Source organism: Triturus cristatus, chromosome 2_1 (assembly GCF_964204655.1).
Source record: "Triturus cristatus chromosome 2_1, aTriCri1.1, whole genome shotgun sequence".
Lineage (NCBI taxonomy): Eukaryota > Metazoa > Chordata > Amphibia > Caudata > Salamandridae > Triturus > Triturus cristatus.
In genome coordinates, this window is record NC_140581.1 from 720567619 (window position 1) to 720588456 (window position 20838).

The 20838-nt window shown below is 43.4% G+C and overlaps 1 long non-coding RNA gene across 1 annotated transcript in view; it reads right to left on the minus strand.

Annotated features, from left to right (window-relative positions):
* Positions 1 to 20838, minus strand: part of LOC146865798 (uncharacterized) — a 77465-nt gene that overhangs the window by 48153 nt on the left and 8474 nt on the right. Inside the window, exon 2 of the long non-coding RNA XR_014976702.1 lies at positions 11155 to 11338. This is a non-coding gene — a long non-coding RNA (uncharacterized LOC146865798). The remainder of the gene's footprint in view (positions 1 to 11154; positions 11339 to 20838) is intronic.

A 20838-nucleotide genomic window follows, 5' to 3' on the forward strand; every position in this document is an offset into this window, starting at 1 on the left:
TCTTTTAACATAGCACTGGCTCTAGGACTGGTTAGTCAGACTCAGTTACCACCAGTATCCGTCTGAAAAAGTTGAGAGTACAGGATGATTTTGCAACAAGGCTTCTTTCTGCTCTTCGTTTTGTTCTTTCTGCATGTTATCCTTCTTCCTGCACTTTTCTTAGTCTTTAAGGACTTCTGTTGCTTCTTTCTGCACTTTTTTTTCTTTCTGTGCATTTTTTCTTCTTTCTTCACATGTCGTATCTCTGTAGGCATAGTTAGAAATTAGCATTTAAAAAACCTTTGAAATTCACAGAAAAAACCATAGGTTTCAGGCACGTTATAGTTAGGAATTAGCATTTATAAAACCTCAGAAATTCACTGAAAAAACCATAGGTTTCAGGGGTGTTATAGTTAGCTGGACTTTTCACTTGTACAAAACCATTGAAATTCCCCCGTTATAGTTAGTTCAGCTAACTATAACTCGCGCGCCCGCAATGCACTGCTGATGACGTCACATATTACATCACTCATGACATGGTCAGTGACATCACTCATGACATCACTGATGACATCTCAAATGACATCACTGATGACATCACTGATGACATCATCCTTGTGATAGAGTGGCAGACCTCCTCTCACCTTAATATAACCTTTGATACACACATTCAAAAATAGAGACTAAACTTTTCAAAACAATGGACATACCAATACCAGTTACAACAACCTCTTCAGTAATTCTAAGATCCACATACACATCCACTCATTCACCAACAGTCCTATACAGTCACTCATACATGTACTCACTCATCATATGTACTCATACACCTATACATCCTGTTACACAATGCCACTCATCCATAGAGTTACTCACACACATAGTCACTCATGCTAATAAAGAATCAAACATACATTTACTTGCATATACAGTTATACACACACCACCACACTTACTTCTACGGAAACTTACACATACTTAGTCTTTTAAACAATCACTTATAGAAACACATACTTATTCATACAGGAACTCTTTCAATCTCTCACTCTCACATATACTCACTTATATACACCAATAGTCACATATACTAGTTTAAAACATATGTAGTTACTCATAAAGACACTATTGAGACAGTCATTCACTCACTAACACACCCATACACACACTCATCCACCCATACAGTCCTGCACACATGCTGTCTTCAACACATACAAACAGTGAGTCACTCATTCATGCACCTATGCACTACGTAATACCCCCCACCGAACCATGCAGACACTCAGACTGATACTCAAAAAAACAACTAATAACCTATATAGACACCCATGTAGCTACTCACCAACCCATGCAGCCACTTGTTCACAAAGTGAGAGACTGATACAGATATTTACATATTTAAACATTACTCACTAAGCCATGTATTCACTATGATACACTTAATCAGTCAGTTACACAATCAATTTTTCAAAAACAAATCATCCATTTAGACACTTATATACCCATTTATTCTTCCATCGACCTTGAGATATACATATATAAAACATATTTAATTTTCAGAAAAACACACATTCACTGGATGATGTCATCAGTGATGTCATTTGAGATGTCATCAGTGATGTCATGAGTGATGTCACTGACCATGTCATGAGTGATGTAATATGTGACGTCATCAGCAGTGCATTGCGGGCGTGCGAGTTATAGTTAGCTGAACTAACTATAACGGGGGAATTTCAATGGTTTTGTACAAGTGAAAAGTCCAGCTAACTATAACACCCCTGAAACCTATGGTTTTTTCAGTGAATTTCTGAGGTTTTTTAAATGCTAATTCCTAACTATAACGTGCCTGAAACCTATGTTTTTTTCTCTGAATATATATATAGTTGGTGCATGTGTGCCGTGGTCCTAGTTTGTGGGACATTAGATTTCTGTCACATTCTGTAAGTTTTCCAGGTGCTTCTAGTATTATAGTTTTGAACAGAAAAATTTAATATTGTGGGTGGCATCCTCTTTTTGCTCACCATTATTAAAAACCAAAATATATATATATATCTGTCCTATGAATACTTTTATCAGCCGGTGGCATCCGTATTTTCAGCTTCCAGTTCGCTAAGGCTCATTTCCAAGAAAAGAACATTCATATGCTCTCAGTTATTTCTTTTTTTTAAAAGATTGTTTGGAATGAACTGTCCCCTCTCTTGTTATCAATTAATTGTTTGTGTTCAGTATGATGTCATATGCAGAAAGAGTAACTTGATTTATTCATTTTAATTTAGAAGTAACTCTGAGTGAGAAACCAATTTGGAACAGGATGCTGTTCAGACATCAAGTTGTCTGGAACCCATAAACCAGGCAGTCATACGAAATTCAAGCATAAAAGACTACAAGCCTAAGGCAACATTCACTATCCAGACACCTTTATGTAAGAGCTAGCTTCAAGGGAAAATATTAATAGATTCCAAACATATAGTGAAGAGTATCATCCACAAATTGTTCAGTGATGTTCATTATTTCAGGCACCAGACTGCCACATAATTAACAGGGATGAATAATTATTGCAAGTGCTGTTTGTGCAGCTGCAGAGTGTTGGCTGTGAAAGTGACTGCATCCATCAGAGAGTTGTGGCTAAACCGAAAGTCGTTTTACTACTTGAACTGTAGTGGCAGAGCTCTCGACACAAACTTTGATGAACATCTGCCAAGGCATGGTGTGAAGGAGATGTTGAATACGCAAGTGTTGGAAATTTTTAGATAGGTTTTTCAGTGAGCACAATTTGCAACAACCAAAGTTACTGTGCTACATTGCTTGAGGTAGAGCGAGCGGGAAAGCGCTATATCTACATAGATATGGCATTGTCCTTCTCTCTCCCTAGCACTGGCCCCTGATTAGGCTGCGTAGCGACATGCACACACTTTTACACTCTATTGTAAGGTTGTGTGTGTGATATCTAATATAGGTTTTGTACAGGAAGAGTAGCCTTCCAGTACAAAATTCTCTGCTTAGACTAACTATTAAACTTTTCCTACTTTACACATGTGCTGTAGAGTGCAGCACACATGCAAAGCTGGAAAAGATTGGATAAATAAAAGCATCTCTCAACACCACCACTGGCAAAAACAGCATCATAATTAGGGCTCCTGGTTTTATGGTATTTATTTTTTTGCCATTTCCGTCTGTATTTATCCACATTTATTTTTGCCACAAGCAGAAGGCAACGCTGCAGCTAGTATTTTTCCACATTTATTTAAATTGACAAGGCACACATGCATTCGGCTGTTATTGATCAACACAACACATTCATCGGAAAACTTTGCCATTCGCAGAATGTCCCAAATACTCTTAAAAGTGCTATCACAAGCCATTTGTCTCAGAGCCTTGCAGTTTCTATCATCGGCACAGAGTGCTAAATCCTCTCCACCACTGAACACTGAACACCATACTGACCCACTGAGAGAAACTCACACTCCCTTCAGCTACAACCCAATTGTGCCCCACTATAAACACCTAGAAGCAACTCAATTCAAACTATGCACTAGACCAGAGTAATTTGCTGCCTGGAAAAAGTAACAGCATTCTGGAAAAATCAAACACTCATAGGGAATACAACTTAAACTTTTACACTCATTATTCAGAAAGCTAAGGGCATGAAAAGAAAAGTAGCGCTTGGCTGGCAAACTCTGTAAGGTGGCGCTAATGTGTTTGGGTGTGAATAAAATCAATCTGGCCACTTTGCGACTACTCTGTCTTGTTTTATTTAGTTATGTATTTATTGTACGCATTTTAAAACCTTTTTTCTCTCCTCCTGAGGCCACATTTTGGAATAGAAAAATGTCAGAAAAAGACTTTTATAAGACAAGTGTCCTTTTTTTTAATCCAAATTCACGGAGGAACGAATGACAGAAAGGAAAGGAAAGAACAGTCACGATTTTCTGCAAGTGAGGAGGAGCGTGACAAAGAGAGGGAGTAAGAGGAAGAAAAAGGCAGGGCAGCAGAATTGGACACTGTCCTTGTCTTGTCCGGGCAAGAAGGAAGAGACAACAATGGTTATGGGCTATGCAGTCTGGTACCCAACTCTGCAAATACTGTTTCTGAGTCTCACTTACACCCTCTTCCCTGTGTGTGTCTGACTGAGCCCTGCCCTCCAGCGCAGCCCGGGCTGAAAATACCAGGATTGGATTTCTTCTCTCCGCTGCCCACTCCACCCTGTCCACCCCAGGCGTGTCTGCGAGAGAGTGAGAGTGCAGCCCGAGCCAAGGGAAGGGGGCTGAATGTGCTGTGTGTGAGTGTGATTCACCTCACGGAGGTGGGGCGCTGAGAACAATACAGGCCTCCTGGAGCTGGCAGCCGTGGATCATCCAGGAGCTCAGGGGAACCGCGCCTCCTGCCACGACCCCCCATTGTGCAGGCACTTACTGAGCGCAAAAACAATGAACAGGAGTAGTAGGCATTGTGAGTGTGAGACGGAGGGAGGGGGGCTGCACACAACACAATTCGACGAACTAAACGGGACAAACAGCAGCACCAGAGTGAATTATTTAGAAGTGGCCCATGTGATTACACTCGAATCTACGTGCCTCAGGCTCAGCTCTATGCGCTACCTATCGCTACATAGAGAAGGGGGTGGTGGTGCATAGATTACTGGGCTTGTGTTGTTTCAGCTGGCCGATCAGTGTTGGGTCTGTAGGCTCTCAAGCCCTCTGTGTTCTGGGGCCCAGAAGTGAACCGGAATACAGGAGAACGCCTGGGTAGTCTAAGACAGGGCTCTGTGGCTGGGGCAGTGTCAGTCACCTGGGGTGCATGTTGCAGGAACCAGCAGACTTCTCTGTCGTGGCTAGTGGTGTTGCAAGCCTTTGCCGAGTTTGTGGTCGGACTGTTCTTGCAGCACATGTACCCAGTGTAGTGCTCTGCAGTCCGGACACAAACTCAACAATCACTATACTGACATAGCTAGGCTGTGCAGTCCCACGGTGGGGGGGAGGGAGAGGGGATTGTGGGGGGAAGAGCTGGCATCCAATTCCTACGTTTGCTGCCCCCAAAACTGCATACGCCATTGACTCCAGCCACAGCCCCCCGTACTTACCTTTCTTTTGAAATGGCTGGCCAGGCTCACTTGAGGGGCAGAGCGGAGCCCCAGACATGGCTGGGCAGCTAACAAAAGGCCGACAGGAGTGCAAAAAGACCCCTCATCGAAAGAAATTTCCAGAAAAACTGAAGCTGGTGTTTCGCGTTACTGAAGGCAGCCACAGCCATAGAATCAGCAAGAGGGTGTGACGAGGCAACTCTGCTGGAGCACAGCAGTGCGGCAAAATGTGCTAGTATTTTCCCGTTTTTACATAAATACACAAAGGAAAACTTGTTTTCCGTCTGTGTTTATATGTAAAAATCCATTTAAATGGAAAACCGGGAGTCCTAATTATAATTCAATTCAAAACTGTCTACTTTTTTTTGATAGATAGGTTTTAATGTCAAAAACCACCCTTGGTTGCATGTGAACACCCATATATTACCCATGGAATGCCACCTTAACTTTCGGTACTGCAATATAACACACACTAGGGTGTATCCTGTCAAATACAAGAGGCTGGGGTAACCAGTATCAAACTCAACAAAGAGCCTCTCAAACAGTAGGTACATTTGTAATTTAAACACTCAACTATTATAAAAGGTCTAATTTCAAATGGAGATGAAGAATATACACTTACTTGTTTTAATTTACATGTAGAAAAAATACTATTAACACAGAATATTGTTAACATAAAGATACCCTATACTTATCTTCCCAGGATAAAGCAAAAGAACCCTATTACAACTTTCTTCTATAAAACATAAATACAAGACCTCTAGACAAAGTTTAAAACAATGAACATCAAAGGAAGTGAGCCACAGGGCCAAAGAGATAAACTCAGAGGGAAGTGAAGCCTTCCTAGCATTTCAAAATTGGGAACCAATATCTTTCAACAGTGGCGGCTGGTAATTTTGGCAGGGAGGGGGCAGGCGGGCCATACACTCACACACTCACACCCATGTATATATGTATATATATTTATATATATATGTATATATATATATATATATGTACAAAACACCCCACCCCCCTCTCATGCACAACAAATTCATACATTTATACATACACTCACCCACCCAACATTCAAGGTTTAAACCTTACCTGCCCTGCAGCTCCCGGTAAGGAAAGCTGCTGTTGTGTGTAGATTTAGATTCCGTGTATAGGTTTCCCGATTTATGCCCTTATATAGGTACAATTCATATTGCCCTTATTAAGGCATAGAAAATCCAGCCCTTATTTAGGCATTGTCCATGCTAACCAAATACAGGCATGGTCTCCTATATCCGTCAATCCACGTCAAAACGAGTTCTTGGAAAACCAGACGCTTAAACCTTCAGGAATTTCCCTTGCTTGGATATTGATTTCTCCAAGAACTCATTTATTATGCATGAACATCTATTCCTTAGGGGTTCATTCATGACGTTCCGATTCCCGACTTTTACGTCAATACAGGCATTCCGAAACACCTTAAAGGTATAAATATACCTGCATTTGCCCTGGCACACCACGGTTTCGGTACGGTCCAGTTCGACTGCCTACTTGCGGTTCGCCACGGCAAGTTCGGAAGGAGATCGAGTTCCCGCCTGATGCACTGACCAGACGCTGTCATCCTCCTCGCAGAGAATCCAGCTCCAGTGTTTCTGACTCCCCTTGCGAGTGTTAGATATCGAGTCCCGCAAAGAGATTCCAACCTCACACATTCTAAGGTATGGAGCAGACTAGAACTTAGAGAAACTTTTGGCAAATCTTGGCAAAACTAAAACTATAGCTAGCTATACTTTAAAAAACAGCTCCTACTTCTTACCTCGTACTACACTTAGGTTAGGTACACTGGGGTAGAACTATTTAGAAGCATCAGATGAGTATTCACATTTTAGCTTGTGTTATTTATGTATGTATTTTATGAATATATGTCATAGCTACAAACCATGCTATTGCAGTATTATTTTATCTTACTGCTAACCCTGAAAGTATTGTACTTCACATCCTGTCTCACGATTGTAGCAGTTCATATCTCTTGCATGAGAAATAAGACTGTTCAATAAACTACTTTTTATTGAAACGCCCGTCTCTCTATTTCTGTGCAACTCTGTAGAAACAAAGCATGCACGATTGACTGAGTGAAACTGTTATCTATTGTTTCCACGGTTCTGAGATTGTTCCGTCTCTAAGGGAAACAAAGTTGTCATGTTTATGCAGTTGTCAGAAACTAATCCCTTCTTGTATATTCAAGAAGTTTCTAATGACCTCTGAGTTAGCTGGCACACACAAGTAATTAAGTTGAATTTACTCAATAGAGACATACTGACCTCAGTCCTATGTCAAAACTATAGTGTATATTAATCCAATGCGCAGAGCCTATCGGGGATATAGGAACTACACTACACTGCATGGAGGTCCCAGCAGGGTTGGGACTGCTGTCTTCTCCCTTAAGTCAGCTAATGAGGGGGAGGCAGCAGTTCCTCACTCGTCACAGAGTGGAATGCGGTCAGTGAGGCTTGCTGACCCCACCCCACTCTGTGATGTAGTTTCACTGATTGACCTTCCGCCCTGGCACTTTAGGGCGTAAAACATAAGCGCCCAGGTCCGGTAAATCAGTGATGCTCCCCCTCCTCATGAGGATAGGGCCTCAAGGCACTTTTGCCAGGTTGAGGAGGTCATTCACGCATTTAGAGCATGTTTAGCTCCTGGCTGCCTGACCTGAACTAGAAGAGTGTCGGTCAGGTTGTCACCTTGATAGACACTCTTCTCCGGAAAAAAGTGAAGAGGCCCTGCCCCTTCGCCTGTATGGACAGGCTGCCACTGTCTTCCAGTCTTCATTCATCCCTGCTCAGAGATGGCCAATGAAATGCCTATTTTGACATTTATGTTCCTCTTTAGTCGTTTTTGGGGACCATCCTCCGATACTCATGAAGGTCCAAGAGTTAGAGGGTACTTTTCACCTCTGAAATCACATGGTCCAAACAGCAACTCATAGTAAGAGCTGGTCCCAATTCACTCTTTGCGTCCGAAACCACCCTGGGAAAATACAACAGGATCAGACTCCTCATGCTCCAAGTTGCCACACTTTTCTAAGCTTTCAAAAATCGATATTCCTTCAATTAACAAAAAATGTTCTCTGATTACAGAGTGACCACTGAAACTTGTATCATCCTGTGGCTGGTCAGAGAGACAAAACAAAAAGTACTTTTTTGTGTTTGATATATTAAGTAGTGCAAAGCAGTGCTTGGTGTTACTTTTGGGTTATTTTCCATTGGAAACCAAGTTTTGCACTATTTTATACAGCATAACAGGGAGAAATAATGGATTAAATTAATTACTTTGCACGCTGTGAATTGCATTTCATGGCAATACAAAGTTCGACTGGAACCCTTTATGTGGACAATTACAAGGTCTGAAATCTTAACATTTGCGAAAATGACAAGTGAAGAGGTAGATGGGGACTTTCATATTGTGACCCACGAGCTATTGGTTTCCCAGTCATCGCTGGAATTGGAAACAAACATGTTGGTGTCTGTTAGAAATGGGGGTCTATAGTTTGTAGAGGTAGGTACCTTTGTCCAAATAGGGACCCTTGCTTTTAGTCAGGGTAAGGGGGATACACTTCTAAAATAAGTAATAACCCCTGCTCACCCCTTTGGTAGCTTGACACGAGCAGCCAGGCTCATCTCAGAGGCAGTGAGTGAAGCCTTTGTGAACACATACAGTAATACGTTGCAAACACTACAAATGGACACCACACCAGTTTAGAAAAATAAGTAATCTTTATCTAATCCAAAAATCCACAATACAGTAATAAAAATATGACTTTCCAATGGTAGAAATAGTTCAGTTCAAAGCAATTTTCAGATGCAATACTTGTCACACAAAGTACCTTGGATGCGTTGCGCGCACAAACCAAAAGGGCCGCAGGGAAGGTGATGTGTCGGTTCCTTACACTCAGAGAAGGTGATGCGTCGGTTCCTTGCTCTGGGGGAGGTGATTCATCGGTTCCTTACCAGAGAGTAGGTGATGCATTGGTTTCTTACTGTGTGGGGAGATGATGCATTGGTTTCTTACTGCTTCCCCCAATAATGCAACAGACCTGGTGCCTTGATGAGATGCGGCGATCTGGGATGATGCGTAAGTTCTTACAGCAGGGCTTGCGTTGGAATCGGTGCTGTGATCCCGGACTTCGTAGATCGGTGCACTCGATGCGACGTTCAGCGATTTCTTCGGTGAGGCTTCAGAAACAGGTGCGGGTGAGTCACGCTTCTTGTAGTTGCGTTACTCTTTCAGCTCCCAACGGCAAACAGCCTTCAGAGGTCCAAAACACCAGCAGGAACCTCTTAGCAGATCAGAGCTCCCAGCAAGGAAGTTCAGGGGAGCTGGTGGTGAAGTCTTTGTGTCCGTGAGACTTCGGAACAGGTGGCAAGCTCAGTTTCAAGCCTCAAGCAGGTGACACAGCAAACAGCAAAGTCCTTTTCCCTTACCTTGGCAGAAAGTAGCCACTGCAGTCCAACCCCAGGCAGCTAACAGCACAGGTGCAGTAATCTTACTCAGTTTCTCCAGCTCTTCTCCTTAGTTAAGGTTCCTCTTGATTTCCCAGAAGTGATCTAAACGTCTGGGGTCTGCGTCCCTCTTTTTATACCATAAAATCCTTTGTTCTCTGGTGGCAGAGAAGCTCTGTGCGCAGTCAAAACCATTTCTGTCCTCTTTGGAGCAGCTTTCCAGCAGGTGGAAGGTAGACCAGGTCCATTCAGGTGAAAGGAAATCTCCTCCCCCTACTCTAAATGCAGCCCAGGTCTATTCAGCCCATCTCTGACGCATCCAGACTCTATGGAGCCACTGTGCATCCCCAGCCCCTGTCACTCCAATGCCAGACAGTTGATACACATCCTAGCAGAGGCACACTGGATGGCTAAAGCAAGAAAATACCTACTTTCTAAAAGTGGTATTTTCAAACACAGAATGTAAAAATCACCCTCACTAAAAGATGCATTTTAACATTCTAAGTTCAGGCATACTAAACTTTATTTCCCTACCTTGTTACCAGGGGTACTTATGTTTATAAGATGTTATAAGCAAACTCCCCATTCTATTATATGGGAACAGGTAGCCTTGCAATAGCGAAAAACTAAATTGGCAGTATTTCACTATCAGGACATGCCACACACATCAGGGCATGTCCTACCTTTCGCATACACTGCACCCTGCCCACAGGGGTACCTTGGGCCTACCTTAGGGGTGACTAACATGTAAGAAAAGGGAGGGTTAGGGCCTGGCACATGGGTGCACTTGCCAGGTCGACATGACAGTACTAGACTGCACACAGGCTCTGAAATGGCAGGCCTGATACCTTGTTGCAAGGCTGCTTATGTAGGTGACACAATCAGTGCTGCAAGCCTATTAGCAGCATTTACTTTACAGCTCTTGGGCACACAGTGCACTGTAATAGGGACTGACTAGTAAATCAAATGGGCCAATCATGGAATCACCAATCCATAACAACAATTTACAAAGGGTGCCCCTGCACTTTGGCACTGAACAGCAGCTGCAAAGTGCCAAAGCATCTAGACCAGCAAAACGGAGTCCAACACACAGCAAAGACACAGGAGGTAAAGACAAAAGAAAATCTGAATGAGAAAGGCGCCCCCCTAAAAGGGATAACTGGACAGGTCTGGGTGTAAGGGGAAATGAACAATTAAATAATAAAGTGCCTCCCACTTGACCTATATTTCTTTGCTACTAGCTACCATTTAGCAATAGAATGGGTCATCTGCTGTTACACAAAATGTCTCCAAGCGTTACTTATATTTCAAAATTCATTTATTTTTCCTTTATCGTTTAGTTAAAAAAAAAGTGAAACCATTTTTCATTGCAGTACATAATTTAAGACAATGTTCCTCATTTGGCAAAACAGTACATGTACATGATTGGTTTAATTTTGTTATTTGACAAATATCTTCAGTGCATTAAATATAGATCCAATAAGCAAAAAACATGTCATCGTGAAACACTAAAATCCACTCTTATCAAAAAACAGACAAAAAAAACACCAGCCCCATACTCACACTTCATTCATGTACTCGTCGATCGTATCACTAACACATACTACACGCACTTATACACACCCCAGTACAACACTGCATGCACAGATGGAATCAAAAGGGGTGAACCATCAACCCTCAGTGGCTCTGCTGGTAACCGGGATGTCACACTGTCCGGTCGACGTACGTTTCAATTGAAGTAACTGATGAACTCCATCTTCATCAGGACCAATAATTCCTAAATGTGTACGGGTGGATGGATGGGGATCTGAGGACACAAGGTAACAGAAAAAAATCTTTTTACTTTACTGACCCTAGAGCTATCGCTCAATTCTCTATATAAATACATAAAATATGAATACGTAACCATCCTGTTTAAACCAAAATAAACAACCATAGAGCCATCACCAGTGTCTTAGGGATAGGAAAAGTGATCATAATTCAGGGTAGCTAAGATAGAAAGATGAGGATTATGCATTGTCTACTTATCAGGCAGTCCCTAGAAGATTATACATTGATCTGCACATAATCCAGCCACTGGTAATCCTGCAGGGCCAGTGGCACAGGGCTAGATGGTGTCTCGCAAGGACCAGGCAAAATAAACCACCCTAGGCCCGATTGATACGAAGCTCAGAACATTGAAAGAAGAGCACTAAAACCACTGCAGTTTGATGCTCACACATAGGGGGAAAGTTGACATGCTATGCCTGTTTGCTGTTATGTCTTCCAGCGGTCTGATGATTAAGCATACTGCCTACACAATGACACACAGTGCCACCATCACCCCTATTGTGTGTGATAAGAATGCAGAACATGCTGATAAGTTGCCCACATTGTGAGTTTGAGAAAATAATGAAATGGTGACCAGCTATGCCTCTAGGAGTGTCTTTGTACATTTCAATACCTGATAACACTGATCATGCTGGACTGCAGTATAACACTCCAGCCGGAGTGTAAACAAGTCGGGGCGACGCTCAGTCACATGTTGCCTATGCCTCTGGTGTGGTATGAGTCTCAAAAGTCTAAATAAATAAATAGATTAAAGATTGTTAACCCCTTCGATGCTTATGACAGAGCGGTTCCGTCATGAGCATCGGTTGGGCTGTGCTCATGATGGAACCGCTCCGTCATGAGCACAGCCCATGGGGGAAGCGCTGGTGCACCCCCCTGGGTTTCCGATCTTGCCCCCACAGAGGGGGATAGCAGCGGAAGGGTTTCTGCTGCCACCCCCAGCCCATCCACGCATTCCCATGACGTCAGTGCGCACAACGCGCGCCAATGTCATCAGGAAGCGCTGGAGGCGCTTGACACCACTTGTTTCCAGCTCCGGTGGGCTGGGGGGGGCACATTGAGGCATCGGGGGAGAGGAAACAGTGTTTCCTCTCCCCTGATGTCTCAATGCAGCGCCTTCCTGGTGCACGATCGTGTACAGCGTCGCGATCGTGCACCAGGAATGCCCCCCTAGACACCAGGGACATCTTTTTGGAGGCAAGGGTCGCCTCCTAAGGGGGAAAGTTTATTTTAGACTTTCCTGCTAAACCCCCCCCCCCCCCCCGGGGACAGATCGGCCGGATTTTTGCTGTTTCTGGACCGGGGGGGGGGGGGGGGGGCAGAAAAGCCCACTAGAGCCAGGGAATTGTTTTTTTTTCCCGATTGGAAGCGACCCCTTGGGCAAGGGTCGCTTCCAGGGGCCCAATTTATTTTAACAGTACATTTTTATTTGGGGGCAGAAGCCCCCACCAGACACCAGGGAGTTGGTTTATTTTTAAATGGAAGTGACCCCTTGGGCAAGGGTCGCTTCCAAGGGTCAAATCATTTTGAAAAGTATATTCTGCCCCCCCTGGGGACAGACCGCCTGATTTTATTTGGCGTTTCTGGCCCCGGGGGGGCAGAAAAGCCCACTAGAGCCAGGGAATTTGTTTTTATTAAACTGAAAGCAACCCCTTGGGCAAGGGGTCGCTTCCAGGGGCCATATTTTTTTTTAAGTATATTCTGCCCCCCTGGGGGCAGATCGGTTTGTTTATTTGGCCTTTCTGCCATATAAACAAACCCCACTAGACACAAGGGAGTGTTTTAAATTGTAAATGGAAGCCACCCCTTGGGTAAGGGTCGCTTCCTTATGGGCCTAAATAATTTTAAAGACTTTTCTGCCCCCCCGGGGATAGATCACCTGCATTTTTGGGCATTTCTGGCCCGGGGGGCAGAAAAGCCCACTAGAGTCAGGATTTAAAAATAAATAAATTGGTCGCTTCCAGGGGACATATATATTTTTTATGTGTATTCTGACCCCCCTGGGGGCAGATCTGCCCGTTTATTCGGCCTTTTGTGCCCCCATTTGGGTAGTGACATAGCATGTTATAATGTTAATTGTTTTATTTCTTGTGTATTGCAATTGTAATGCTTTATTTCTACCTTTTTATTCTAGTTCAAGGCTTTTGCTCTTTAGACTGTTCCAGGTTGCGGTTTAGTTACTGGTGGTTCTGCTGTTTGTGTAGTTGCATGTGTTTGGTAAGAGACTTTTTTTTGTACAATGTAAATGTTTTTAATTTCTCTGCATGAATGTGTTTTTTGCAAATGGTGTTATAATTGCAGTATGTTTGGCTTCTGTTTTTTGAGTGTCAAAAACCTTTTGCATTTGTGCTCGATGTGTATTTTGTTGTTTTGTAAGTAATTATTTTTTGTTTTTTATGGGGATATCGTATTTGCTGTCTCTGCAGAGTAGGTGCTGGTGAGTGTAGCGGTCTCTTGCAAGTGAATCGTATAGTTTTTGAGTATATAGATCTTTGTGATAAAGGCACACATTTTTTTACTTACTATATTGCACAGTGTTGGTTGTTGTTGACTTGTTTGTGCAGTCTCCTTTCTTAGTAAGGATAATGGCTAGCCGCAGGATTACTGCTCAGCAGGTTGTTGGTATGCTTTTTGAGTCTTCCTCTGACCATGGATCAGAGACTGACTCTGATTCTGAGGCAGAGGTGGGAGGGGAAGATTCAGGCAGTGAGTTTTCTCTCCACATAGCATCATCGGATGATGAAGCTACTCTCAGTGCGGATGAAGCTACTCTTAGTGTGGATGAAGTGCCTGTGTTAGAAGAGGACATTGATGTGCCGATAGTGCGCCAAGAGGCATCTGGGCTGCAGCCTTGGGCTGCAAGGCTTCCAGTTCGAAGTGATGACCTCTGGGTTGCCCCAGGCATGGTGCAGCCGGCATTGCCAGACTTTACTGGTGTTCCAGGGTGTGAGAGTGAATACAGAACTTTTTGCCGATAAATGGTTTTCAGTTGTTTATGGATGATGTGTTCTTGGCAGAGATTGTTGAGCAGACTAATTTGTATGCCAAACTGTTTTTGAGGGAGAACAGAGCCTGCCTTAAGCCCCATTCTAGAGCTACCCGGTGGACTCCCACAAATCTTGAAGAGATGAAGAAGTTCTTGGGTTAAACTTTTTTGATGGGCTTGCTAAGGAAGCCATCAATGTCTTCATATTGGTCTACTAGTCCCTTGATGGCAACGGCTATATTTACGGCAGTCATGAGTCGTGACAGGTATTTGCTTCTGCTTTGAATGCTGCATTTTGTCGATAATGGTTTAGCGTTGCCACAAGATCACCCTGAGTGTGACCATCTTTTTAAGATTCGGCCTGCCACTGATCACTTTGTAGATCAATTTTCTGAGATCTATGCTCCAGGGAAAGAAATAGCAGTGGATGAGTCTTTGGTCTTGTTCAAGGGTCATATGGTGTTTAGGCAATACATTCCTAGTAAGAGGGCACACTATGGAATTAAGCTGTATATGCTGTGTGACAGTAGGACTGGATATGTCCCTAATTTCAGGGTTTACACTGGTAAGGAATCCAGGATTTAACCCCCCTGGTTGTCCGTCCACTTTTGGATTGACTGAGAAAATTGTGTGGGAACTTGGTAGAGGACTTTTTAACAAAGGTCACCATTTATATGTAGATAACTTCTACACTGGTGTGTGATTGTTCAGGGAATTGGCCAAATTGGACACTGTTGCTTGTGGCACAATCCGCTCTAACCATAAAGGTTTCCCAAAGGAACTTGTTTGTCAAAAGCTTGTGCGGGGACAGTGCAGTGTGTTGCGTTGCGAGGAACTTCTAGCTGTGAAGTTTTCAGACAGGAGAGATGTCTACATACTGACTACCATCCATGATGAAAGCACTTCACCTGTGACTGTTTGGGGTCAGGTTGCTGAAGCGCGCAAACCTGTGTGCATTTTAGACTATAATAGGCACCTTTGGTGGTGTTGACAGAGTAGATCAGAGGTTGGAACCTTACGCTGCTCTTTGTAAGGCTTACATTTGGTATAAGAAGGTGGTTATCCATCTTTTCCACTTGGAAACCTTTAATGCTTTTGTTGTTTTCAAGGATTCTTGCCCTGAGTCAAAGATGACTTTTGCTAAGTTACAGGAGTCTGTAGTAGGCAGCCTTGTTTTAGTGGAACAGGCAAGTGTTCCTAGAGTTGGAGTGGTGGAGGATGTGGCTAGATTGAAAGATCTCCACTTTCCTGATCACATTCCTCCCACACCCTCAAAAGACTTTCCCAGACTCTACAGTCTGTTGGCGAAGAGGTACACGGAAGGAGACTCGTATGTACTGCCCCGAGTGTCCTTCTAATCCTGAGCTGTGTGCCTGCTTATTTTAGAATGTACCACACGCAAAAGAATGTTTGGGAGCATCCATGAGTGGTAAAGTGAACTGCCTGGTCTCTATTATTTAATATTTTTTGTTCAGTTTCAAGGTTGGCATTTGTTTAGTGTATTTCGTTTCAGAATTTGTGTTAGATTTGTATCTATTTTCAATTTGTTTGTGTTTTCTTATTTGTATAAAAAAATCCTAAATGTGATGGCGGTGTGCGTGGACTGGCGCTTGGCTGGCAGTGTGCGTGGACTGGCGCTTGGCTGGTGGTGTGTTTGGACTGGCGCTTGGCTGGCGGTGTGTTTGGACTGGCGCTTGGCTGACGGTGTGTTTGGACTGGCGCTTGGCTGGTGGTGTGTTTGGACTGGTGCTTGGCTGGCGGTGTGTTTGGACTGGCGCTTGGCTGGCGGTGTGTGTGGACTGGCGCTTGGCTGGTGGTGTGCGTGGACTGGTGCTTGGCTGGTGGTGTGCGTGGACTGGCGCTTGGCTGGCGGTGTGCATGGACTGGTGCTCGGCTGGCGGTGTACGTGGACTGGCACTTGGCTGGCGGTGTGTGAGTAGTGACTAGCTGCTGGTCACTACACACACTGCTAGCCAAACACCACTCCATGCAATCGGTGAGCTGGTGTGGTTGCTGTGTCAGGAATGTGGGCATGTGAAAGAGATGGCCCTTGAATGGCGCTGTCTGCTGGTGTGAGTGTTGTAATGTGCTGGGCCCGCGGCTGGCGGTGTGAATGGTTTTGTATGTGTCACACGTATGAAAGGTGTATGAATGGCCTGTAAAGAGGTTGGTACCTTGTCATGGCTTTACAGCTCACGAGCTGTGAGTCAATGTTTCAGTTTCTCGTCCTTTCAATTATTAACAGTGCATTTCTTTTTTGTGAAATCTCTGTTTAATACAACTGTATATACTGAACCATCACTCACCCTCGTGCCTAATCCAACCAGTATGTATGTGTGCTTGAGGAATAGGTGGTTGTGTAGAAAAAAAATGATTTTCTGTTTTTGTCAAGCAGGGTGTACCTTGTCCCTTTTTGTGAATGTTTTAATGTGTTGGTTTTGTGCCTGGTGGTGTGAATGGTCTTGTGTGTATCATGTATGAAAGGTGTGTGAATGGCCTGTAAAGCGGTTGGTGCCTTTGTCGTGGCTTTACAGCTCATGAGCTGCGAGTCATTGGTTCAGTTTTTTGTCCTTTCAATTATTGACAGTGCATTTCATTTTTGTGAAATCTCTTGTTAATAAAATGTTATATACTGAACCATCACTCGCCCTCGTGCCAAATCCAACCAGTATGTCTGTGTGCTTGAGGAATAGATGGCTGTGCAGTAATCTTTGTCTTTTTAGTCTCTCTACCAAGGTGTACATTTCATCTAAGAATAACCTACCAACTGTACATTTTGTCGTAAACTAAACACCCATGGGAGTACATGGTGATATCCCTCTTGTGGATCCCAACAAGTTATCTTACCCACAATGTCCTGCAAACCTCAAAATGTGACTGTGATATTTTCCTTGCATTATTGTGCTCAAATTTTCACGCTGCAGAAAGTAACACCAAATTTCCAACCGACAGCATTTCTCCAAGTATCCCGATAGAAATGGTACCTCACTTGTTTGGGTGGGCCAATTACCTGCGGCAGGTAAGGGCCCAAAACCTATTGGTGCGACATCAAAATTACCTATCACAAACCAACCTGGTTTTGCAAGGGGGGTCCCATGAGTTTTTGGCCCAGGGCTCGGCGGCCATCTAGGGAAACCTACCAAACCCACATATTTCTGGAAACTAGACACCCGGGGGAGTCCAGCGAGGTATGGCTTGCGTGTGTCCCCCAACATTCTCCTACTCGGAGTCCCCTGCAAACCTCAAATTTTGTTGAAAAAAATCACTTTTTTCTCAAATTTCTGTGTGGGAATGTTCTGGAATCTGTGTGGATCCACAAATTTCCTCCCACCCAGCATTCCCCCAGGTCTCCTGATAAAAATGGTACCTCACTTGTGTGGGTAGGCATAGTGGCTGCAACAGGAAATGGCCCAAATCGTACTGTGGAGACTTCAAAATTACCTATAAGAAAACTACCTGGATTTGGGGGGGGGGGGTCACCTGAGATTTTGGGCCCGGGATTGGCGGTCATCTTGGAAAAGTACCAAACCCAAACATTTCTGAAAACTAGATACCCAGGGGAGCCCAATGAGGTATGGCTTGCATGGATCCCCCAACGTTTTCCTACCCAGAATGCCATGCAAACCTCACATTTAGCTGAAAAAAACACATTTTCCACATATTATTCCGTGGAATCACCGTGCCGGCAAAAATGTCCTATCCCACAGTGTTCTCCTTAGTGTCCCGAGTAAAATTATACCTCACTTGTGTGGCTGTCCAATGCAGAATTGGCTAAAAACTTATTTTTTTTAAAATGTAGCGCTTAGAATTCTCGGTGCGATACCCTTATTCCCTATGTTTTGGGCTCTTCACAGTCACAGGCCCTTGCCCCACCCACGCAAGTGAGGTACCATTTTTCTCGGGAGACTTTGGAGAATGCGGGGTGGGTGAAAATGTGTGGATCCACCCAGATTCCAGAACTTACCACCACGGAAATGTGAGACAAATGTGTTTTTTTGCCAATTTTTTAGGTTTGCAAGGGATTCTGGGTAACAGAACCTGGTGGGAGCCAGTCAAGTCACCCCATCTGGATTCCCCTTGGTGTCTAGTTTTCAAAAATGTATAAGTTTGCTAGGTTTGACTAGGTGCCGGTAGAGCTAGGGTTCAAAAACTACAGCTAGGCACTTTGCCAAAAAAGGGTCATTTTTCACTGTGAAATTGTGGTGTATCCACGTTGCGTTTTGCACCGTTTCCTGTTGTGGGCACTAAGCCTACCCACGCAAGTGAGGTACCATTTTTCTGAGAAGACTTTGGGGAACGCGGGGTGGGTGGGAATTTGTTGATCCACGCAGATTTCAGAACATTCCTCCACAGAAATGTGAGGACAATGTGGTTTAAAAAAAAGAAAATTAGGTTTGCAAGGGATTCTGGGTAACAGAACCAGGTGAGAGTCAGTCAAGTCACCCCATCCTGAATTCCCCTGGGTGTCTAGTTTTCAAAAATGTATAGGTTTGCTAGGTTTCCCTAGGTGCCGGCAGAGCTAGGGTTCGAAAACTACAGCTAGGCACTTTGCCAAAAAAGATTAATTTTTCACTGTGAAATTGTGGTGCCTCCACGTTGCGTTTTGCGCCATTTCCTGTCGCGGGCACTAGGCCTACCCACACAAGTGAGGTACCATTTTGCTCAGAAGACTTTGGGGAACACGGGGTGGGTGGAAATTTGTGGATCCACGCAGATTCCAGAACTTTCCACCACGGAAATGTGAGGAAAATGTTTTTTTTTTTTTTTTTACAATGTTTTAGGTTTGCAAGGGATTCTGGGTAACAGAACCTGGTGGGAGCCAGTCAAAAAACCCCATCCTGGATTTACCTGGGTGTCTAGTTTTAAAAAATGTATAGGTGTGCTAGGTTTCCCTAGATGCCGGCAGAGCTAGGTTCAAAAACGACAGCTAGGCCCTTTGCAAAAAAAAGGAAATTTTTCATTGTGAAAATGTGGTGTTTTCACGTTGCGTATTGAGCCGTTTCCTGTCGTGGGCACTGTGCCTACCAACACAAGTGAGGTACCATTTTTATCAGGAGACTTAGGGTAATTCTGATTTGTAATGCAACTGTTATTACCTATTGAGTTTCAATGCATTTCTGCCTTCCAAATGAAAGACAATGTGTAAAAAAGGAGTCCTTTTGAGAAATGACCAATAATTCTCATGCTAGTATGAGTATTCCCAATTTCGGAAATGTGCATATATCTACTATTTCTAAGCTCCATATTTTGTTTCCATTTCAGAAATACATAGGTGTCTTTCATACCAATTTTTCCATGTATACATTTTCTCAGAATAATTGCTATATACCCGGTACATAATAAAAAACCATTGCAAGACGCTGCTCAGTTTTTGGCTCTGGGTTCGTCGGGTTCTTGGTGAACCCATAAGTCCTATATATCCCCACAACCAGTAAGATCCCGCGCATGTAACGGTATATTGCTGTCATAATTAGAAAAAGTTACATGAGAAAACGTTGACACAAAAGGCTGTTTTTTTCAACTAATTTTCAATTTTTCCTATATTTAACTGTTAGTTTCTATAAAGAAACCTTGAAGGATCTACACAAATGACCCCTTGCTGATTTCAGAATTTTGTCTACTTTACTAAAATGTATAGCTTTCCAGGATCCATTATTGCTTTCATACCCATTTCTACCATTAACTGGAAGGAGGTTGAAAGCACAAAAAATAGCAAATATAGGCTATGTCCCAGCAAGTTGCCAAAACTGTGTAAAACGTTTTGGTTTTCTGACAAAAGTCTGTCATTCCCTAAAAGCTGGGAAAATGGTGATTTCAGGTACACAAACTCTTTTTTGATACCATTTGCAGGGAAAAACCCAGATGCTTTTATTTGCAGCATTTTTTTCCCATTCCCCCCACCCCCAAATGTTTTTTGCTTTATTCCAGGGGAATCCACAAACCCTGGGTATCTTTAGAATCCCCAGGATGTTGGAAGAAAAGGACGCAAATTTGGCGTGGATACCTTATGTGGTCAAAAAGCCACAGGGGCCTAAACGCGAACTACCTCAAATGGCCAAAACAAGGCTTAGCACAGGGGGGGGGAAAGGCCTAGCAGCGAAGAGGTTAAGCCTGTTGTGACTTTAAACTTTTCTGTCTCTCGATGTAGACTCATTTTAATGGTAATTACCGTATGGTACTTTCACTTAGGCTGTCTCTCGGTGTAGGCTCATTTTAATGGTAATTACCGTATGGTACTTTCACTTAGTCTGTATCCGGTCCTCCTGAAGGTGGACTTCCGATCTTGCGAAAAAACTTCCCAACGGAAGTGTCCAATCTAAGGTTACAGCTCAGAAGATTCAAAAGAAATTTTTACCTCTGGTATGAGTCATCAATATCTCTCTAATTACAGGAAAGATAATATGAGCCATCCTCCTTTTGTAAGAGATTATTTCTAAGATTACTATTTGTCTAAAAATAGTCACCATATTTGTCTTTGTCAAGACTGTTGG